At 42.9% G+C, this 23,223-nt stretch overlaps 1 pseudogene; it reads left to right on the plus strand.

Annotated features, from left to right (window-relative positions):
- Positions 1-1,812: 1,812 nt before the first annotated feature.
- LOC115384256 (uncharacterized) lies at positions 1,813-11,662 on the plus strand (annotated as a pseudogene).
- The last annotated feature ends 11,561 nt before the right edge of the window (positions 11,663-23,223 follow it).

A 23,223-nucleotide genomic window follows, 5' to 3' on the forward strand; every position in this document is an offset into this window, starting at 1 on the left:
CAATCAAAAGCCAAACAACTTAATAGCTAAAGGTAATCAACTGACTGATGAAGAGGAAAAAAGGCAGCAGGGGTAAGAATGTGCCCCATACTATTTGCAGTTGACTGTAAACCTTAACTATTCTATCTTTTCTTATAGCAGCACAGGACAAGGCAGTCCCACAGGAAAAAACGGTGTGGCTTAAACGGGGTGCAGCCATGAACACCCTGGATGGGCCGCAGCGGGGTTTGTGGAGGAGTTGTACTGAACATTTTGTCTTGCCACTGTCTCTGCTACGTTGTGCTATTAGGAATGCGCATGGTTAGGACCATTGCGCAAGGGGGGAAGTGTTAAGACGCTTAAGAGATGTTTGGTGGTCACAATTTCTGACACCCACAGTCGATCGAGTGCTGCATGAATGTGAAGTATGTGCTCAGTATAATACAAGGAAATCTTTTTCGGCACCTATTGCGCATATTCCTCCACCAGATGGTCCATTTCGTCATCTGATGATAGATTTTGTAGATATGACTCAAAGAATTGGATACATGTGATATATTCTTGTGGTAATATGTCGTTTCAGCAGATGGGTGGAAGAAGTACCAAACCATGCACTAGACAGTGGATCTGTAGCAAAGTTTTGTGTAGAGAGGTTTTCCGAAGGTTTAGTTTCCTGACACATGTAGTTCAGACAATGGATCCCACTTTGTGGTGGAGGTAATAAAACGTATTATGAAATACTTGGGATCAAGCAGAAGTTTGGATGTGTATAACCAACAGTCGCAGGGAATTTTGAAATCTAAGGTAATTGAGTTCATAGCGAACAGAGAGAACAAACTAAGATGTCTAAGAATGTTTTGCTAAGTGTTGTCAAACTAACTAAACTAACACACTAACCCATCTAACACTGCATGAAATATGTATAGAGAGACCCATGCATGTACCTTTTTTGAAGGGACTTTATGAAGGTCTATCTTGTGAACAGCTGAGAAGTTATGTTCAACAATTGTCCTGTATTTGTAAGGTGATTTTTCAACAGGTAAAAGGGGCCAAAGAAGATGGAGAGGCTGAAATCACACCATCTCTAGAATGAGTGCGACCTGGAGAGGGGGTATACATGAAAGGTTTCAGAGGGAATGGAACCAACTGAGATGAAAAGGTCCATTCAAAGTTGTCCTGACCAAGTTGCACTGCACTGGACATCGAGGGTAAGACTGTTTGTTTCTATTGAAACTACTGCTGCAGGGCTGACAGACTGCCCTCAAAGCATCAGCAGACACCACCTGAGCTGGAAGGGGAAGGTAATACCTCCACACAGGGAAGAGGCGGCTACAGGAAGGGAAAAGATGACGCCTCCCCTGCAGATTAGGCGCAGCGAGACAGAAATAAGATCATAAAGACTGATCTCCAAACAAAGTAGCAAAGAAACTAGGAGTAGAGGTTTGTTACCAAGTAGGCAAAGGAGTGATTCAGTTAGGATTCAACTAAGTTCGAAACAAATAGGCTCTGGAGATTTAGAGTCAGGAGAAGGACCATTAAGATATAGATTATGAAAAAGTTTAACACAACCAATAGGTTGTTGCGACCGTAAGGTTGCTATGCTACCTCATCACATAGTAGGTGGAGTGCTAGCTACTTCTGGAGAATTCCAGATAGGGGTAGTATGGAAAACAATGAAGAAAATGTTTATGGAAAGAAAAAAAAAAAGGTAACAATGTACCGATGGTGGATACCATTAGAAGAATGCTTAATGGGTTATTTGTCTTTATAGGGAAAATCATGGTGAAGGGCAATATTGACGGGAATACACTCCTGTTGGACAACATACCATCGATGACTCGAGATCAAACAGGGGAGAGGACGTCGGACAGTGTCTTCCAGCCGGAGCCTGCCCCATGGCAACTGACGATTGGGGATCTACAACCAGGACCCAGCAGACCTCGTCCACGAGAGTCCACCGGCGTGTACTGGGCTCTACCTCCATGCCGCTATCAGCCAGTGACTAGCTACCAGCATCCTTTTCCAATAAATGTCACCAGTACACAGGAGACCCTCTCCATACCTCCCCTCCCTTTATGCCGATGCAGGGATGTGCTCCATCGCGGGAGCAAGGAACGCCGATCACACACACGGGTCCCCAAACCCCTGAGAAGCCCAGGGAGACACCTTTCTCCCCAACCTATGACCCAATATCATCTGACGGCAGCGACGTCAGCAACAGCGACACCAATGCTCGCGTAGGATCCTGGTTTCTGAAAGTTTGTGTTTATACTCGGAAGGACCTTGCCACCATGCCTTTGAATGATGTACGAGAGATGATGAAAGATGTTCAGGTGTTGGAAGATACACCACATAGCTGTGTGCGTCAATACTTGCCACTCGCAAAAGATGATTTGCTCTTCGGCATTTCCGCTGGCAGCAGGAAGTGGTTCCCGCTGCACCCAATAATACCCCAAGCTTCACTGAGTAGTGTACTGCTGCTTGTATCCTTCTGTTGAGAAGGTTCAGTCAGGAGATTGATTGATAGTGGAAGGTTAACCGTTAGTAGTATAATCTCTGTATTAAGTTAGTCATATAATCTTAGTATTGATCATTTATGAGAGTGTGTATCATGTTATTAATCATTTTATGTAGATGATTTAGTATATCCATACGTGCGTGCTGAAACCACATAACCTTTTTGAAAAGGTGCAAGATGTGCCGCAGTTAAATACTGCCGTTACACGCTTACAGACAAATGCTTGTGTTTGCTATGAATAAGTAGTTGATTAGTTGTAGTGGTGTAGTATGAGACTTGTTAGTCTCAAAGGGGGGAAATGTAGAATAATTTTATAATATTCTTTACATCATGCTTATTATATTATGTTATTTACTATTGTTCATGTAATGCATGTCTCTGTTAGTTATAGTTGGCGAGTAGACGCAGGCGTAGAAAAGACATGTATCCTTTTTCTGTTCGCCAGCCTGCCATGTTTCATTTTTACGGCAGCCTCTTGGCAGCTGGACAGTTTGTTTTTTCTAAAGTCAAGACTACAGGTCAATTGTCTCTCTGTCTCCCTCTGGTGTAAATGAGGCTCATTGGACAAGAAATGTAACACCATGATTTGTTGCACAACACCTGGCATTTGGGAAGACTTGATGGAGACTTGATGGAGACTTGATGGAGACTTGATGGAGGCTGAGAGGGCCTCCCAAGGGGTCACGGACCATGACCTTTGTAGGGAGGGGGGAACAATTGTGTCTTGACGAAGAGTCCATGGAGAGTTGACGAACTCCCAAGAAATAGTATAAATAGATGGAGCGGAGAGCGATCGGCGCGTCAGTTCTTTTGGTCAACCTGGCTGCCAGGAGGTTTTTTGTGGAATAAAGTCCTCCTTTTGCATTCTGACTCTGACTCTGCCTGATTTTTCTGAGAACTACGATGGAAGACTTCAAGAACCAAGAATGGATATACTTGAAGATTTTACGTTTTTTCTGGAATATATGTTTGTGGGGTTTTTTGCACCGTGACTGGCCTAGGATACTTTTTTAAAATAAAATTCCACGACATTCTACATCAGGTAGAAAACTATTTGTACTCAAGGAAGGAATTTAGAGGACAACTGAAAATTATTTCTTTAATTGAAAGTAAGACTCGACTCAAGAGATGATAAGTTGTACTTATTTAAAGGGACAGATCTGAACTTATTCCAATGAGATGTAAAAGTCATTTCATCTTTTTTTTATGCTAGATGTGTATCCATCAAGGATGAGAGTAAGCAAGCATGGGTGTTTTGGGGTTGGCCTTCTAACGAATGCCTTTTCAATAGGTCCAGGAAGCAGAATCGGAGGAGTCTTTGCAAAATCTAATTTTGCAAAACAGCACAACGTTCCAAACAGCTGGATGCTTCCGACATGTCAAAGCTTGTGAGAAGCATAAACTCATGGAGGAGTACCTCAGATGGTACATCGCAGACCGCAACCACGTTGCCATTCAACGGTCATATTTAAAACCTTTTTTTTTCTTTGCTAAGAATCATCAAAAATGTAATAGTTTAGTCTTTGAACTAATCCAACATTCAGCCAGTATTACCAGTTGCATCTCACTGTAGCCCCTAACACACTGTGACACAGCGCCACCAGCTACTTTGAAATAGCAGCATTGAGGAGCAAATCTTCAGTTGCTAGGATCTCTTTTTGTCCCCTTCAGGGAAATGCTGGACAAAACATTTTAATGTATTGAACAATAGCAGCTAATTTTAGGTTCCATCACTTTAATGATCCACAAACTACATGTAAGTGCTTTGTTTAGCACACTTGTGTTTCTTACAATGTGAAAGCAAGATTTTTAGGGGAGAAGTCCAACTCATGATGATCTCGCCGTTTCTGACATCACAGCTAATTTCTGTACAGAATGAAATGTCTGTGTGATCCCATATAAACAATCTGCTACCTCTAGGCATGAGATTATACAATCAGAATTTATGTCAAAATATATTCAATTGTGAAAAAAAGCCACCGCCCATCTGTGGACAAGATTCTTCTGAGAGGTGCTTGAGCTGAACTTAGACACAAAAAAAAAACAAAAACAGCAACCGCACACTGTGCAATCATTATTTCGGTGACCTCCTTCAGGCATAAACGTCAAGTGACAGCTTGCATAAAGTAAAGTGATGATTGCACAGCGTAGTGCGTATGCGGTTGCTGTTTTTCTTTTAAAAATATATTGTGAGTATATTTGCACAAATTGTTGCTGTATGTTTGATAGTGTTGCTTTCTGTCAGACCTGATAAACCACACCTACGTCTTACACAATGAACAGATTACCTGAACAGATTCAAAGATGGACTGGAGTTGTTGGCTTCCCTCCAGCAGCATCCTGACGTGCTCGCTCCTCTTCTATGCTCTTCTGCCAAGGCCCTGACTGCTGCAGAGATAGAACGTCTGTTCAGCACAAAGGAAAGCAACAGATGGCAGAGAGAGGCCAAAGTAATCAGATATTTTGGGCTGATTTTCTACTGGACTGTGAAGGTTTGTCATACAGTCACGGAAAACAACACTTGTACAAATGTTTCTTTAACAGCGTCTCTACATGTAGGGTACTCATTTCATTCCAGTTTTTTTTTTTTAAATACCAACACAAACACAAGTCATTCTACTTAATGAGACTCTGATAAGGTGATCTCCTGAAACACATCAGGTTTTATAGGAGGATTATAAAGAACACTGCTGACATTAAACATTGACGTCATCCCACCGGAATTGCTGTATAAACTCCTAAGTTAAAATCTTCATCTTGTGTTGTTTAGGAATGAATATGAACATGTTTTCTTTGCCTTATTCAAGATCTGGAAACACTTACATTGTTTTGTTATTTTGACTAGTTTTCATTTTCTGCCAATAAACGCTCTAAATTTCAGTATTTCCATTTAAAACGTTGTCAGTAGTTCAGAGAATAAAACAGCAGTGTTCATTTCACTCAAACACCCACCTGTAAACAGTAAAACCAGAGAAACTCATCATTTTCAAGTGGTCTCTTATTTTGTTCCATGACTGTACATTATATGAATTGTATAGAGCAGTCATGTGTAAGTTTTAGTTTCTTTAATGAAATATAAAGTCAATGAGTCTCTTTGTATTTTTAGATCATGCAGTGTCAAACAATGCACCATTACAATGTTGACCTTGTGTTTTCAGATAAAGCGATGGCTGTGTCCCTCCAAGATGAGCTGATGTTTTGCCACTGGCTTGTCTGCACTGCCACCAGCGGGAATAACTCCTCCTCCAAGTATCCAGTTTTTAAATGATTCGCCATTTCCAATGGCAACCACATGTTCGACCACACTCAAGCTCCCACTGCTCGACTCCTGTAGTGTCTTTAAGACAATATGGAGTTTGGCATCCGAAATGCGCCAGGCTCTGGGTGTTTTTAGTTGCCAAAGGGGCTTTCATTAAGAGTGATTTGAGCTGCAGATTGATTTAGACTTTGTTTTATGTATTTTTTGTCTTTCAGCCATGTTGGCATCAGTTACTGTCCTGCCTCTCTTGTTAAAAGGCCATTTGGAACGTGTCATGTATTACAGTTTTTCACAATTGCTAAAACACTAAACCCCATTGCCTGAACCAAACTCTCAGTGACCTAAACTCATTTTTCGAATCAAACATTCTTTTGGCAAAAACTTAAACACTGTTCAGGTCCTATGCTCAATTTTCAAAACCGATCTGCTCTTTTTTGCAAAACCTCAGACACATTCTCAGTCACTAAACACATTTCACAACATTTTTGCAAAATTGTACTCACTGGCAGCAAAATGTGAACACAACTCCAACACAGCTGTCATCTTTTACACACAACAACTCAAAACTGAACACACATATTTCTAATGATGTGATCAGACCAAGTGTGCACAAAGACAAGATGCTGGGGACTGAATCTCCAGGACCGTGACCATGCAGTAGTGTGCTTTTGTTTTGTTTGTTTTGTATTTATTTTTTGTTATGACGGTCAATTTAGATATCACTTTGACTTAGATGGGTTTTTTTTTTCTAAATGCATTTCAAATACGTAAAATAAAAATTTTCTGTGCACTACACACTCTGAAAACTGCTAGGTTACTGTAAAAATAACCCAGATTGAGTGGAATTGCTGACCCAGCGCTGGGCCCAAAAGGGACCGAGCCAAAGCTGGGTTATTTCTACCCAGCAGCCGTTTGGGTTGAAGAGTTGACCCTGATGCTGGGTCAAGATTTATCAGCAGGTCTGGGAAAGTTACTTTATAGTAAAAATGTAAACCCTCAGAATTCAGAAACACGTGCCCTCTGCCATGCCAGGCTGTCAAACCCTCCACTGGAAGCCAGCTGGGGTTCAGTGCAGTTCATTGACATGTAGAGGAAAAGATTTGAACTAACAACCGCTAGACAACCACTCTACCAACTGAGCCAAAGTCACACATGAGTACAAGGAGAGGGATGTCATACGTCTTTTCCTTCTTAGCCATTGCAATAATCCTCTGTGAAAACACAGGACTCCAGTTTTCTGTTGCGTTTGTTGCCAGAAGTCTCCAGATGCAAGAAGGAGCTGCAGGAGTGTTCAAAATGGTGATTTTGTTCAAATCATCAACTCACTCTGCTGGGTCGACACAATTCATCTAATTTGGGGCAAAAGTGACCCAATCTGCACAAAATCTAGGGCTACCCAGGAAATGTGTTGGGAAAATAACCCAACAGGTTTCAGAGTGTGGACTGCTGCTGTGTCCTCAGTTATTTCATGTAGAGTCTAATGAACGATCTGAGGTGAACATGTTTTTACTTGCTGTGTGTGAGATCTGAACGCATAGTGTGGTTTTGATCACAAGAGAACTGGTTTTGAGGCGATAATTCGATTTTGACAGAAATGTCTGAGGTTTTTGTGAATGTAGTGTGGATTTTTGGATTTGTGTTTAAGGTTTTGAGAAAATGGATGGAGGTTTCAAGAAATGTGTTTTAGCAATTGTGAAAAACTGTAAAGTAATTGTTCACCAGTGTGAGTGCTTCTGTACGTTCTTCAAACCTGTGCAGTCAGCTACTTGCATATCTTATCCATAAATATCTCAGAGCGGTGTCCTCATTTTGTTAATTATTTTTGCTGTTTGCTGTTTTTTACAGCTCTATGTACATTTCTATGAAAACTTTGAAGAAGGGAGGGGGGTTGTTTAGAAGGTGGGTGAGGGTGGAGTGACAGTGGGTAGGCGGGTGTGAGAAGGCTGAGGGGGGAAGACGGTGGGCTTGGGGTCGAGGGAAGGGAGAGGGTGGAAAAATGTGGGTAGTAGATAGGAGGTTCAGCAGAGACGAGGGAGGGGGGACAAGGGCGGGAAGTTTAAGGTGGGTGTGGGAGATGGAGGTGTTTTAGGTTATTTATTTATTGTTAGATGTGCAAATGATTTTAAATTGGATTTGCTATATTCTAACAAGGGATGGAGAGCGTTGCGTTGCTGAATGAATGTGGTGTGTGGACGGTTGGGTTTGAGCCAACGGGGGACAGAGGATGGAAATTAGCCACGGCTACAATCCTGTGTTTTGTAAAGTCTGTGCACAACATTGGACACTTGCTTTAATTTTAAAATGCATTGTCCCTTTTCAAATAAATAAAATACAAATAAAAATACAAAACACTAAATAAGGAAAATATTGTCTTAATATGTCCGTGTGTAACATGTAATGAATTAAATGCGGCAAAGAAAGTAAAGATTTCGCAACTTCCGGTTAACTGTCTGCACTAAAACAACATCGAGTCCTCTCGCTGCTTTTAACTGTTCTTTTTGGTGATTTTAACATGTTTGGCATCATTACGCTGTCCGTGGAGCCACAACTACTGGGGAAAGATGAAACTTTCTCTCTCTCAGAATTGTTTGGAGCGGAAAGATCAGATCTGAACGCTGCGGACCAGCTTTTAAACTCCACCCGCCTCGTCTAAAGAAGAAGACCTCCGCTGCTGGCTCAAGCCACTCCACTTAAAAAAGCCACCAAAGCGTCCGGATGTGTTCTCCTGTCATTTTGTGGACCTGCATCCCTCACCACTTCATCCCTCACCACTTCATCCCTCTTCAGAGAAACGCTGGGCTACAAGGCTGAGTTAAAGAAGCCACGACGGAAGCTGGAGAGACACGCAGGTAAGTAATCATATGTTAAATAACAGCTGTTGCTGTTAAAGTTGGGATAATAAACACTGTAAATGATAGCGTTATGATTATCCTTGGTTTGTGTAGATAATTGTCAAAAACATCAGGGCTCCTCATGGCGATGTAAACACCATAGACATTGGATAAAGTAAACAGCTTGATGGGTCACTGTCAGCGCAGCTCCAGCCATTCTACCAAAGTTCTGTTTCCTCTAAAGACCCAGCTCTGCCGTCAGCAAGGTAAAAAGATCCTCTCTGTTGTTCTGAAGCGTTGTTATGACTGCGGTTTGGTCTGAATCAGTTTTTCATCGCTCCAGGAATCAGCATTAGCTTGTGACAGGGTGAATAACAGTAAACCACAGGAGCTGTTTCAGAAATGACAACAACCTCCGTTTACATGTTGGATAACACTGGACCGATGCAGAGTGATACAGGAGAGTGATGCAGCAGAGTGATGCAGCAGAGTGATACAGCAGAGTGATACAGGAGAGTGATGCAGCAGAGTGATACAGCAGAGTGATGCAGCAGAGTGATACAGGAGAGTGATGCAGCAGAGTGATACAGCAGAGTGATGCAGGAGAGTGATACATCAGAGTGATACAGCAGAGTGGTACAGCAGAGTGATGCAGCAGTGATACCGCAGAGTGATGCAGCAGAGTGATACAGGAGAGTGATGCAGCAGAGTGATACAGGAGAGTGATACCGCAGAGTGATGCAGCAGAGTGATACAGCAGAGTGATACAGGAGAGTGATACAGCAGAGTGATGCAGGAGAGTGATACAGCAGAGTGATACAGCAGAGTGATGCAGGAGAGTGATGCAGCAGAGTGATGCAGCAGAGTGATACAGCAGAGTGATACAGGAGAGTGATGCAGCAGAGTGATGCAGCAGAGTGACGCAGCAGAGTGACGCAGCAGAGTGATACAGGAGAGCGATGCAGCAGAGTGATGCAGCATAGTGATACAGCAGAGTGATACAGGAGAGTGATGCAGCAGAGTGACGCAGCAGAGTGACACAGGAGAGTGATGCAGCAGAGTGATGCAGCAGAGTGATGCAGCAGAGTGATACAGGAGAGTGATGCAGCAGAGTGATACAGCAGAGTGATACAGGAGAGTGATGCAGCAGAGTGATGCAGCAGAGTGACGCAGCAGAGTGATACAGCAGAGTGACGCAGCAGAGTGATACAGGAGAGCGATGCAGCAGAGTGATGCAGCATAGTGATACAGCAGAGTGATACAGGAGAGTGATGCAGCAGAGTGACGCAGCAGAGTGACACAGGAGAGTGATGCAGCAGAGTGATACAGGAGAGTGATGCAGCAGAGTGATGCAGCAGAGTGACGCAGCAGAGTGATACAGGAGAGTGATGCAGCAGAGTGATGCAGCAGAGTGATGCAGCAGAGTGATACAGGAGAGTGATACAGCAGAGTGATGCAGCAGAGTGATACAGGAGAGTGATACAGCAGAGTGATGCAGCAGAGTGATACAGCAGAGTGATGCAGCAGTGTGTCCTCCCAGGCAGAGACTCAGCCACAACTTCCACTAGCACAATGGTGACTATGACAATATCTATGTCAAAACAAACCAAAACAAAAATAATAATAATAGTAAAAGTCAAATGTATTCATATTTCCTTATTTATTTCAAATTAAATGAAGTGGACTTCTGTTGGCTGTTAGTGAAAGTTATCTTACTAAAGTAAAAAGATAAAACTGAAGTGCAATTTTACTGTAACATACAATTTCATTATTGTCCATCCCAAGAGTAACTGGATTACAGACATACTGTTTTGTGCAAACATCCATACATCACACAAGAAGATGCACTCAACCTTTTAACACACCTTTTCCGTCTATATATTGTTTCCATCCCACCAGGTAGGAAACGTGATCATTGACAGAACATTTACTAAATATTTAGGTGGGAATAAAATAAATTTCATGTTATTTGGGGACTTGTCTGATACGGTGTTTCTGTAACACCATACCTGAAATATACCCATCATTCTTTTTCCTCAGATGCATCAACCAGTGCTGGGAGTGAAAGTCCTGCAGCCAGACGGCGAGCTCCAGGCTGAACCTTCTGCCTCCTGCCTTCCTCTGTCAGACCAGGACCGAGCTGGAAGTCCTGTTCTCTACCAGACATTCCAGGGTCATCCAGCAACAGTGTTCAGCAGCATCCCAGCTGCATCCAACACTCTGACGCTCTGACCATCTCTCCCTCGTCTACACTGCTCTCCTTCTGGACACTTTCAACCTTTTGGCAGATCAACTAACAAAAGACCACGTCATCACCTTCCAGCTGGATGTCCGAGACCAGATCCTGAAGACACTCCTGAAGCTCCGGCAGACCCCTGTGCAGGAGGACCTGCTGAGAGGTTCGGCGTGTCACAGTCTGGATCAGCAGGATCATCTCAGCATGGCTGGACATCATGGAGGAGTTGAGGTCTGACATTGTGTGGCTGCTCTGAGAGACCATTGATGCTACGATGCCACAGTGTTTTAAAGAGCATCACCCAACAACCACCTGTGTGACTGACTGTTCTGAGCCGGCTCTTCAGAAACCACACAACCTGGACTCTAGGGGGGCGTCTTACAGTCATTACTGTGGTCAGAATAACATCAAGCACCTTGTGGCGATTGCTCCCTGTGGCCTGATCATGTTTATCTCTGCGGCACATGGAGGTAAACGCAGTGATAAGTTCATCACTTCAGACTGTGACTTCCTGGACTGCCTGCGCCCTGGTGATGCTGTCATGGCCGACCGGGGATTCGTCATCTCAGATCTGCTGCATGAACGCCGGGTGAATCTCGTCATCCCAGCCTTCACCAAGACAGGGAGGCAACTTTCTTCGGAGGACACAGCCCACACCAGGTGAACTGCAAATGTTGGAGTTCATGTAGAGCGGGTCATTCGCCGTCTGAAAAACCACAAAATCCTCTCTCAAACTGTGCCAATAAACCTGGCACACAAACTGGATAAAGTCCTGAGAGTCTGCAGCTCTGTCCAATCTACGGGGAGAAATTATCCATGGAAATGAAAAAGAAGACTAGCTTGAAAGTAAGGTGTGGGTGGGTGTGTGTTGTGTACATTTTGTAAAGTATTCTGATATCTGTACACTATAAACTGCATTCTGAAGTCTTGTATGGTGAGTCCTGCTGTGAAGCACTGATGTTTGAGCTGTAGCATTGTCTTTTACTATCATGATGCTGCACCGCCTGCTTCACCGTCTTCAGAGTGACTGTGCTTTAAAATCTGTCTGATCGTCTGACAAACTGTCCGGAACCGTTGGACCCATAAAGGACAGTTTTGATTTCTCTTGTTCACAATTTGAACTTTAATGTTTGACCTTTGACATTTAAACTGCACCATCTACTGGACTGTTCAAGAATCGCCAAGTCAGTAAAATACCACTGCTTTCTGACTGCTTCGTGATCTTTCAATAATTCATTAATACATTACTACATTATGACAGGAAGCAACAAGGAATAGAGAACATTTAAATCGATAGCTTTGCTTTAAATTTGAGAGAAAAAAAAACTAGACTCATAAAAAGGCCTTCATTCGAAGAACTATTTTTATCATATTTAATTAAACTATAAACAATTACCTTCCCAGTACCTTCCATTTGTAAAAGGGGCTGAAACAACTGATTAAATTAATCCAATCTATGGAAGTATTTATGATTAATTGTGGAGAATAGACTCGCTCTTCATCATAACATCAGCTGAAACCAGGCTTATGTCCAAAACGTTGGGAGGAAGAGGAGCCATTAAAGAAAATCTTCTCTACCTGACAAAGCAAAGTATTAAATTACACCTGGTCCACCTGAATAATGTGTAAACAAGGCCAAGCATTCCAATACTCATATTTTCAGGATTTTCCCTGACATCTATTGTGCCCCTTCTAATGGTTCCTGTCAAAAACAAACCACTGGTCGTGAACAAAGTATTAACTTTTCTTAACTGAGTAACAAGTACAAATACAGCAACAATAAATGTAGTGCAAAGTATCAGGTTTAAAGTTCTACTGAAGTAAAGGATCAATTTTCAAAAATATTTCATGAGGAAAAAGCTATTTCACACAGATTCAAGATTTTAGAATTCAACCCAGATTAAAATCGTGTCTAAACCAGGAATAACACCGACTCTAAACCAGGACTTTACAATGGCTGAACCAGGACGAACCACAGACCTCATCTTGTACGGTACATAAATATGTTGAAAATGATTTTCCTTTGAAGCCATTAAACAACGCAGTGCAGTAAAATGATCAGATACAGGCTTTAAAATGTAATAACAAGAAATACAAGGTGACCAACATAAAATGTACTGGAAAAGGAATTTTTTACTCGTTACTTGTACTTTTGCTTTTTACCTCCCACCGCTTCATATCAACACGCACACCTGCACACCCACAGCTTCAGATACCAGCACGAACTATAACAATACACAACGCTCTCAAAGCACCAAGCGACCTTCCTGCTGCTCAGCAGCAACAAAGGGAAGGAAAGATTTGAAATAAAAATACTTGAGACGAGCACAGATACAGAAATCCTCATCAAAAGGAAGATGGAGAATGGCCTGCTGGGAGGGGCTCCAGATCAGAAGCCTGCATCCTCTCAGCCCCGTGCAGAACAGGCCAAGCTGAACCTGCAGGAAGAAACCCTGGGGACCCTTCTCCTGAAGCTGGGGGATCCATCCACCTGTTTCAAGTCGTCCCTGCGGCTCACAGAAAGGGACTCAAGAGTCTCATTGTCCTTGAGGAAGGGGCGTTTCACCTCCAGGAGGTCTCCAGACTCCAGACCTCCATCTGGACTTGCTGACAGCCGGGGCTGCTGGGTACACAGCTCAGTCCCTTCACGCTGAGCAGGATGTCCACACTCCTCCAGCCTCTTGACAGCCAAAGTCTCCTTCTTGGAGCTCCTCTTGTGTGTGACAGACCAGGGTAGGGGTAGACGTACCTTGTTGGGTTGAGCATCTCCACTAAAGCTGTCAGAAGGCTGATGGTGGGCGAAGGAGACGTCTCTGACCTGCTCTGGCTCGATGTTCCGCTGTGTCCCTTCATTCCACTGCCTCTGCTGCTCAGTGCAGGATGAAACCAGTGAGGCCACTGGACACTGTATCCTCCACCGAACAAACAAAGCATATTTTACTGTGCTCATGGCAAATACATGATTTGTTTGTTTGTTTGTTTTAAGGAATACTGTACCTTAATATGCAGTTTTCAGGCTTAAAAGTGATTAGACTGAATGAACTTAAGATGCCTGTATACAGCTGTTTGTGGCATTTTTTTTGATTGCTATAAAAAAGGTGCATTTTAAAAGGCACCAAGGCCAATTTGTGATGTGAGTTCAGTGTACTTACCAGCTGTTAACCACAAGCTATGTGTACAAACAAATAGAGGTTCACTTTATTGGGAGATAGTTATAGTTGCAGACACTTACCTTAAACTGTAGATTAGTATGGAACTGAGTTTGTTGTCTGAACGTTACAATGGCATGTTTACTTACCTGCCATTACTTACCTTACTCCATGGTATCAATCAGAGGTTAGACAACATACTCACAAAAGGTCGTCAGTTCAGTAGCTGCTACTGTTCCAGAAAGAGCAAAAACCAAGTTATCTGTTCCAGGACAAAATAAACAGTGCATAAAAGGAAATAGTTATGAATTAAACTGAACAACTGCAGCATAAAATCCTTGTTTAGAGAAAAATTAAACAGTCTTGAAATTAGGGGTGCAGCAGTTAACCGGTTTTACTTTTAACCCCGGTTTTAAATGTCACGGTTATATAACCGCAGACGTTCGGCAACACCGGTTATTTCCGCCCACAACAGTCCGTCAATTTAGACTCCCGTGTGGCGCAAAATGCAGCCAAAATGCTCCCTTTTCCTCTCTCTTTCTCACTTTGTTTCCTACTTAGCGGGCGGACCACAACAGCACACAGATGTATGAGAACAGACCACAGACAAGTAGACTAGGAGATACAGAGAGAAAAAGAGAAACAGTGTTTGCAAAACGCATTAAAATAGACGGGAACCTTTGTTTGTGTCACAGACAGGAGCTGCAGCCCACGAAGCTTGGGAGAAACGAGCTCAGCTAACCGGGCTCTGTGCTCTATGCTAACGTAGCCACCATGGCTAGTGGAATGAGCTAATGGCAGACGTCGCTGAGCAGGCAGATGAAACTCAATCCGACAAAAGTGACCGCAATTTTACCGCATAAAATGGCATAAAACACTGCATGTTCAGTGTTTACTGCCGAAAAAAAGTTTGGGGGGGGGGGGGGGGGGGCAGCACATGGTGCTGTGGTGCTAAAGCTGCTAACGCTTCCCGTGTTCGATCGTCGGAGAGTTTTTTTTTCTTCTTCTTTTTCTCGGTTGTCCGGGCGCTGCACAATTTAGCACGGGCAGGGCCCCGGACTGAAAAGGCCTCGCGGAAACCCTGATATGTATTTGCATAATCAAGAATTTTGCTCGCGTTTTTCTGGAGCTTCTAATAATAATAATAAACATAAAACGGTAAAACTGTGGTTTTTTTCTCACACTATAACCGTACACCAAAATTTGAAACCGTTGCACCCCTACTTGAAATGTATTTCTTATGTGCCTGTCCTATTCTACTAATAAAACATTTTTTTGTTTTTTAATGAGCTAATGTAACCCAATACATTGACAGAAAAATAACTAGCAAGATTTTTGCAGTCAGCACAAATCAGGCCTCCTGGAGCAACATAAACCATGAAACGGGTAGGCTGTCAATGGTTTTAGCTGTTGTGTCTCGCTGTATGTGTTTATGTATAACATTTATAGATAATTAATGTAGAGTCCTGAAAACGTCCAAAAATCTGTAACATCGTATATTCATTAATCAAATTAAGTTTTTTTCAAATCAACATACCTTCCATAATATGGCTGCAGCGTGACTGCAGGACCGTCCCAACCCAGCAACACAGGAGTGGTCTCCACCACTCCATCAGCTGTCACCAACACCCACGCCATGTGTGGGGAGGCACAAGCCTGACTCGGGCTGACATTAGCTTTAAGCAGTGGTGGGCCGTCAGGGCCTGCAAAGCCTTCTCTGCTGGCCTAAAAAGTATCTGAATTAAAGACTGATGTAAATTATATTTTGTCCATAAATAATTAATAAATGATTCCAAACGGTATGTTCCAGTTCCTTTCATAGTTTTCCCGTGGTTGCGCTGCTTCCAGACATGTTTTTTTCATATTAAATCATTTAACCAATCAGATTTCAGGCATCATCTGTTGCGAGGGTAAAAGAAATCTGCCTGAGGCCTTCACAGTCTGTTCTGATAGCCCAGTAAAGTAAAGTAAAGCGTCAAACAGACAGCTGCTTCAACCAATCAGAATTCGAGTTGGCGACTCAGCGCCTTCTCGCTAGCTACACTAACAACAGCAGATCCAGGCCCTCTGATTTACATTCACCAAGAGATACAGTAGGGGGCGGTATGCACCTAAGTCGCTGGTCGCCACCCGCAATTATTCCAAAGAAGAAGAAGAAGAAGAAGAAGAAGAAGAAGAAGAAGAAGAAGAAGAAGACCTGAAGAGAAATAAAACTTATGCCAGAAATACCACAGGAGAAGCTGGACTTTCAGCCCTGGCTTTATGGAACTGAAACACACGGATAATCTATATGACAGAGCAGTTGAACTCTTTTTGAGGAAGGAAAGGAGGATGTATTTTGTTTACAAACAATCGGGATTTTGGTGAGTAAAATGTTCCTCTTTTCCTAAATAATATTGCTGTTTTATTAAGTTGTTGATGCTCATTGTATGTGCACAGATGTAGTAGGAGAATTGTGCACTTCAGCAAAGGCATTTATTCTGGCTGCACAAGTATCTATCTGCTGTGCAACAATTCTTTATATGCATATCAGTTTAATAAGATATTTTTATAGACATAAAATAGTTATTGAGAGGATTGGTTTGGATTGGTTCAGGCAGATCTGTTCTGAAGGCCTTAGTGTGAAATGCACGGTCCGCCACTGGCTTTAAGGAATGTATATTCCCGTTCTTGATGTGAGAAAACAGAGGCGACTTTACCGCTGTCCAAATACTGATATTCTTCAGTGCTCTTATAATTCCTCATAGCTGAGCCATCCACGCCAAGAGACAACACGAAATGGTTGAAAATATCGCTATACATGACCTGTGACCACTTGTTCATGTCATCCCCCCACTCTGTAATAAGTCGCGGATGAGGCAGACTCCATCCATTTCTGTTTTTTAAAGAGGTTTTCGTTTCTTCCCACATCACTTTCTCAGTTGAAAACACCACCACTACTGTGCTACCGGAAGTGCTACTCAAAACAGGAAGTCCCGCCCCTTGGAAAATGGGCGGGGCTGAATAAGGTAAATACCAACATGTACAACTGTTCAAATACATCCCAGTTTAGGCTATACCACAACACCTTGCATTTTTTGTAATGTATATGATGATCATTACTACCTGTGAGGCAAGACATACAGTTCATTGGGAATCCCTCCTGGACATGATGCGTGTGTGCTTGGTGGAATCCGGTGCTTGTTCCATAGGTTCACACACTCATCCAGGTCTTGCTGTAAGCACTTGTGTCCGTGGCTGCCATTGAAGACTCCAGAGTCTCTTAGGTCTCCAAACAAGTTCATCCAAATCTGAGACCTGGGGATGCATTATGATAAATAATATATATACATACAATGGGGGAAATAAGTATTGAACGCATTAACTGTTTTGTCATTACATTTATTTCCAAAGATGCAATTCATGTGACATTTCTTCCAGACACTGGTATTAACTCAAATAATCCACACATGAAAAGAAATCACAACATTCAAATCCATAAATAGTGATTATGTGGAATTAAGTGCAATAACACAGGAAAAAAGTATTGAACACACTATCTGAGACTCGTTTAATACTTTGTGGAGAAGCCTTTGTTTGCAATGACTGCTTCCAGACGCTTGTTGTATGTATGAACTAATCGCCCACACTGCTCAGGTGTGATTTTTGCCCATTCCTCCGCACAGATTGTCTTCAAATCCTGAATATTCTTTGGTGCCCTCTGGTGAACCCTTATCTTTAGTTCTTTCCACAAATGTTCGATCGGATTTAAGTCAGGTGATTGACTGGGCCATTCTAACACATTGATTTTCTTTTTTTTTAAACCATTCGAGAGTCAACTTTGCCGTGTGCTTCGGATTGTTGTCCTGTTGAAAGGTCCAGCCCCGTCTCATCTTCATCATCCTGGTGGATGGCAGGAGGTTCATCTCAAGAATTTGCCGATAGATGTTTCCATTCATTGCTCCTTCAATTATATGAAGTCTGCCAGTACCACGAGATGAGAAACAACCCCATGCCATGATGTTTCCACCACCAAACTTCACTGTTGGTATAGTGTTATTTGGGTGATGTGCAGTGCCATTTCTCCTCCAAACATGGTGTGTAGTATGACAGCCAAAAAGTTCAATTTTGGTCTCATCTGACCAGACAACATTCTCCCAGTATTCCACAGGCTTATCCAGATGCTGTTTAGCAAACTTTAGACGAGCTTCAACATGCCTTTTTTTGAGGAACAGAGTCTTGCGGGCTGAGCGTCCATAGAGGCCATGGCGGTGGAGTGCATTGCCTATCGTTTTCTCTGTAACACTTGTACCTGCTGCCTCCATGTCTTGCTGGAGTGCTTTCCGGGTGGTCCTTGGCTCTTTGAGAACTCTTCTGACCATCTTTCTGACTCCCTGGTCAGAAATCTTGCGAGGAGCTCCTGTGCGCGGCCTGTTGATGATAAGGTGATGCTTCTTCCACTTGCGGATAATGGCCCCAACGGTGCTTACTGGAATACTCAGATTCTTTGAGATAAGTCTGTAACCAGTTCCATTCTGATGCTGAGCAACAATCAGGCTGCGAAGGTCTTGAGAGAGCTCCTTGCTTTTACCCATCATGAGATGTGTCTTGTTTGACTACTTGGTGAAAAAACAACCTGTTTATAGGGCCATCAATTAGCACTAACCCAGCTGATGTTGGTTTGCACTTATAGGAAGTACAAAGACTAATTACTTTCAGGTGTGAGATGGTATGGTGCCTTTCCTTGACAAACTATACAGCTTTCCCATGCTGTGTTCAATACTTATTTCCCCCATTGTATATATATATATATATATATATATATATATATATATATATATATATATATATATATATATATATATATATATATATATATATTATTTATCATAATGCATCCCCAGGTGTGTATATATATATATATATATATATATATATATATATATATATATATATATATATATATATATATATATATATATATATAATAATGTGCTTTTACAAGAGCTCAAAGAAGCTTACATACAAATAACACTTTAAATGTGGACACATCTTAACAAAAGCATCATAGAGAAATCATAATGTATAACATATGATTATCACAACAGTAGTGAATCAGTAACTTTGAGAAAGATCTGGCTTCCAATGCAGAGGTGGAAGTAATTAATTACAAATGCAAAATCAGATTACTGTAATTAAGTAGTTTTTTGGGAGTTACTTGTACTTTTATGAGTAGATTTTCAAGTCTGTACTTTTACTTAAAGGGGACGTTGATCAGTGAAACTCTTTTTTAAACCTGTAAACACTATTAGTCTGATACCAATGTGAAACAACACCAAAGTGTCGAGTAATGCGGTTCATGTCTTTGCCCGCAAGCCCTGAAAACAGTTCTGCCTGTTTCACTGAGTTTTTTTCAAGCCGGACCGTTGTGACGTAGATGTGATCCGGGCTTCCTTATATGGTCATGCTCAGACCCGGCCCTGCCTTCTCTGTGCCTGGTGTGTGTGTGTTGGTGTTAGTTCCAGAGAACATGGCTCCCAGAAAATGTTTATTTGGATATCCTGGAAAGGCAGTTTTATTTGGCTTTCCTGAAGACGAATCGCCAGGCAGCAGTGGAAATTATTTCTTTTTCCGGGTCAGAAGAAGACAAATCCTCCAGTCTTTGTCTGCCGACGGCATTTTGCATGGCACTGTTTTGCAAGCGGTAAGTTATTACTTTTCAGTGTCCTGTGTTTATTCTGTGTTAGCTATAAAAGTTATTTTAGATGGTAAGGTTGGGTGCTCGAAGAAATCATCAGCTGATCGGGGAATAGTGCAAAAAAGTTACAATTACCACCAACGTCCGAAATTAACAGCCTCAAACGGCAGATGAATTTTCTGTTTGGCGAGTAAATAGCAGGGTTATCTGCCACACGGGGCAAGCGGGTGAATGTTTTCTATCATAATAATAATAACAGTAAGCGTTTTGGGACGCAAAGTGTGGGATCACTACAAGTTGAAACGAAAACATAGTGCAGCATGTCTGTGGTGCATCGGAGCTATCCTAGCATAACAGCACAGTATGCTACACCAGGACGTAGCATGTTTATTATCAGAGCAGCGTCGCTGCAGCAGGTCAGTGAAAATACAATCGTCTCATAAGGGTTTCTGCCAGACCTTTTCAGTCCGGGCGCCCGGCCCGCGCTAAATTCTGCAGCGCCCGGACAACTGACAGGAAAAAAATAAATTAAAAAAAATGGCGCTGCGTCTGCGGCTAATTAGCAGTTGCGCAACTCGGAGCAGCAGCAGCGACGGCCACTTGGACACTCCGTGTGAGCAGTGCACTGCTCGGCATCGCTCCCCCGCGCTCGGTAACGCACGTTCCCCCCTGGCTAAACTTTTATCCTGCAGGAAACACTGTAGGCGCAAATAAATATTTTTACAATCAGCTGTTTACACGTCTGAGTCACAGAGGAGAGCCAGCAGTCGTCACCAACTGTCTTTGAATGTGCCACACCGCCGAGGAGGTCCTTGAACGCAACGCGAAATTAAATGGAAGTGATTACACAGAAGAGGCACAATATGTTTAAAAGTTAAGGCTGGATTTCTGAAGAATGTGCCATTTCACAAACAGCTGTTATGGCAACAGTTATCTCCACTTCCGTACTGGCAAAGTGGGTGTGACCAATCACAGTGAGTGGGATGTGCACATGGATGAGACTGGGATGGAGTCAACTGAACAGAGTGTTTTCAGAGGAAGGAGGAAAAGCAAGGAAGAGGCGCAGTAAAAGACACAGATCTAAGAAGCTTTCAGTGCCGTTTATCCTGTATAGGTCTTCTAGGGGGGCTAGAAATTAAATACGAATGAGCAAAACCGGCCGATCAACATCCCCTTTAAATAGCCTTCATACAGCACATACCTCATCATTTGTGGTGCTCATGTTTTGAAAACACGTCTTTCCGGTTCAAAGGACGGACCAGTTCTTTCGTCCAATCAGCGACGACTGATGTCACCCGTTTTCCGTTTTCTCTTTTTGTGTTGTGTTTTCTGATTTGGCGTTGTGTGTTGTGTTTTCTCTTTTGCGTTTGTGTTTTGCACCTCAGGGCCACCGTATATAATGGACATGGACAATGAAAGACACACGTTTGCTCTCCACTATGTGGTCCTCCCAAGACTGAACAGGGAACTCGCAAGCTTCGTGGACCAGTGGAACCACCAGATCTTCGTTCAAGGCTGCCTGGAACGGCAGGGCCAGACCTCTACTGCCATGCAGAGTGTGTTTGGAGAAGGACAAGAGGGACCTGCTGAAGGACGAGGAACTGGTACTGGGAGGGTGGACTGGCCAGAGAGAGTCACCGTTCCTCCAAACCAGTTCATTCTGACCGATGCAGACCTTCAGGAACTCCGCACCGGATGGGATCCACTGGCAGATCTAGGAATGGAAACACTCCGTGCCGTCGTGTCATTCGGAGACTCGGTGACTGTTTAGAACAGGGTGCTCACACTTTTTCAGCATGTAAGCTACTTCTAAAATGACCAAGTCGAAATGATCTACCCACCACAAAGATGCAAAACATCTAATTATTTTCAAATGTGTTGAGGAGTCTTTGTATATACAGTGTATGTTGATGTAAAGGATAGCACATGGATGTAGCGACTGGCTCAAGCAAAGACAAGTCTTGAAAGCGTTTGTCAAACTCTGACAGACAGCTGTCGATCTACTCCGTGTAGCGTGCGCTGTCAAGTTGCTCACAGGCCATCTCTTGCGTCTCCAGCTCTGACGCCAGGTTCTGGAAGTTTACCAAATCATGGCGCTGCAGCTTTGAGGAGAAATGTTGCATCTTTGGTTTGGAGGCGTCAACAGAGCTGATCATATTGGTCACCGTTGTGCCTTTTCCTTGCAGCTCAAGATCAAGATCATTCTACAAGTTTGTCAGATCGGTTAAAAACGGCACGTCTAACAGCCACTGGCTATCATTTAGTTGCGTGTGTTCTGCATGTCCAGATACACGATACACCGCTCAGCGTGGTCGCAGTCAGCCTTCTCCAGATGTGCACGGACTAACCGTCTTTGAACAGAACGGGCAATCTTCGTTGCCACATCCATGTTGTTGGTGGATTATGCAATGGTAACTCAAAAAGTCTGGGAACGCATCGTCCTGCCTGCACACGCCCACCCATTGCAGGGGCTCCATCTGTGGCGATAGACACCAGTTTGTGCACTGGGAGCTGAGTTTTCTCGATGAAGTCTGAAATATGTCCTCTGCTCGCGGCTGTTCTTTCATGGGAAGTACTGTTAATAGCTCTTCTTTAGCAGTGATATCACTAAACACCATACGAATTAAAACGCGCATCTGGGCTGTGTCACTCACATCAGTAGATTTACACAGCTGCAGCGAGAAACACTCAGAATCTCCGACGTCCTTCCACATTTGCCGCATTAAATCCTCAGCCACGGCTTCACGGCTTCACAGGCCTCAACTGGAACGATGCTTCGGTGGCGGCTTTCACTTTTGATGTATGTTGTGTGAAAAATGACTGCTGGGATTTTATTTCCTTCACCTTTCTCTTTCTCTGCTCGCTTTTCGGCGGGAAGTCGGTGTCGCGTTTTCCATGAACAGTCCGAAAACACCGCTCCACACTTCCCTTCTTTGGTATTGCGATGGTAGACCGGCAGATGAGGCAAAAGCACTTTGAAAAATTTCCTCTGGAATTTTCTGGTTTTATTTTATTCAAATTTTTTTTGTTTTTTTAATTTTTATTCATTAAATTTTCTAGTTGTAAGTTGTATAATGTCACATCCCGGTCCTCCGCTCTCAAGCTCCTTTCCGCTTCCTCTTTCTGTTGGTTAATTCGATCTAAAGTTGTACACAGACTAGAGCGCTCATTCCCAGGGCCAGCAGGATTTTGAAAATCGCTCCGTCTCTGTGGAAATTAAGAAAAATTCTATACCTGTTTCCATGGAAACAGGGCAGAACAACTTTTAAAAAGTACCCTGACTTATTTTCCATGGAGGCGAAGTAAATGCAATCTTTCCAAAAACTTGGATTCCACCTACATAGTAAATGGAAGAAATTTTTTTTGAAAACACTCCGCCTCCATGGAAACAGGGTGAAATTGCAACTTTTTGAAAACAGTCTCCATGAAAATGGGATAAGACGCAACTTTTTGAAAAACACTGCATCTCCGTGGAAACGGGGTAAAATGCTAATTTGTGAAAACGCTCCGTCTCCATGGAAACAGCACCAAACAACTTTTTGCGTGTCAGTGTGTAGTTATTTCTCTCGTCTCC

This window comes from Salarias fasciatus (genome assembly GCF_902148845.1).
Source record: "Salarias fasciatus chromosome 23 unlocalized genomic scaffold, fSalaFa1.1 super_scaffold_20, whole genome shotgun sequence".
Lineage (NCBI taxonomy): Eukaryota > Metazoa > Chordata > Actinopteri > Blenniiformes > Blenniidae > Salarias > Salarias fasciatus.